At 65.2% G+C, this 761-nt stretch overlaps 1 protein-coding gene across 8 annotated transcripts in view; it reads right to left on the bottom strand.

The window, feature by feature from the left end:
- Positions 1 to 206, bottom strand: part of Chd6 (chromodomain helicase DNA binding protein 6) — a 216,337-nt gene extending 216,131 nt beyond the window's left edge. For 3 of the 8 annotated variants that reach the window (XM_013518272.1, XM_013518273.1, XM_013518271.1), the window contains exon 1: positions 124 to 200. The gene's annotated coding sequence lies outside the window, so the exon portion shown is untranslated. Of the gene's footprint in view, positions 1 to 123 lie in introns of all 8 variants that reach the window. The other 5 variants (XM_005392507.2, XM_005392509.2, XM_005392508.2 and 2 more) reach the window with 3 other exon arrangements.
- Positions 207 to 761: the final 555 nt, after the last annotated feature.

The following is a 761-nucleotide window of genomic DNA, read 5'->3' as shown; positions in this document are numbered from 1 at the left end:
CCCATCCCAGCTCCATTCATAGGGGCACCCCAGCCCGACCGGCGGGGCGGAGCCGAGGGCCCGCAGACAAGGCTGATCTGCCGAGGCCGGGGAGGAAAATAAAAAGTTAAGAGAAGAACTTACCTAAAATGGCTCCTGCAGCAGCCAAAATACAAACAGCTATTATTTGGTGAAGTTTAGCTCAGACACCCTGCAAGGACACCCTAACCCATCTCGGACCCGCCTTCTCCGCCTCGCCATTGGGTTGTGTAGGCCCCAAACACAGACCCATTGGTTAGTCTCGCCGCCGCTCAGGCAGAAGCCCATTTCAAGCTTGCTTGCAGAGGCGAGTGATGGGCTCGCTCCATTGTGCTCGTATTTGCATGGATGTGATCGCTGCACTGATTGGCTCACACGGGGCCGCCCCGCCCCCCCCCTCCTTGAGCCCCCCCCGGCCGGAGACGCCGCTGCGCGCGGCCCCGCCCCCGGGGAAGGAGCGGTAGGGCCACGGGGCGGGGCGGAGCTGGGGTCCCCCGGGCGGAGGGGGCGGGGCGGAGTCCTGCACACCGCAGGCCGCACCAGGGGGCGGGGACCTGGGGCACGCACGGGCAGGGGCGGAGGCGGTGGTTCCGCCCGCAGGTAGAGGTCTCGCAGGTAGCGGGCGAGCAATGAAGACCTGGGGCTGGTTTGTTTTGGGGCTGAGAGAGGATGTGACTAGATTCCCAAGACAGTGGGGTTACGCGGGGGCCGAGGTCGCGCAGATCTTCGCTGGAGAGGCAAGG

The sequence above is a fragment of the Chinchilla lanigera genome, unplaced genomic scaffold (genome assembly GCF_000276665.1).
Source record: "Chinchilla lanigera isolate Chin_1 unplaced genomic scaffold, ChiLan1.0 scaffold00044, whole genome shotgun sequence".
NCBI lineage: Eukaryota > Metazoa > Chordata > Mammalia > Rodentia > Chinchillidae > Chinchilla > Chinchilla lanigera.
This window is presented reverse-complemented; position numbering and strand designations above follow the sequence as displayed.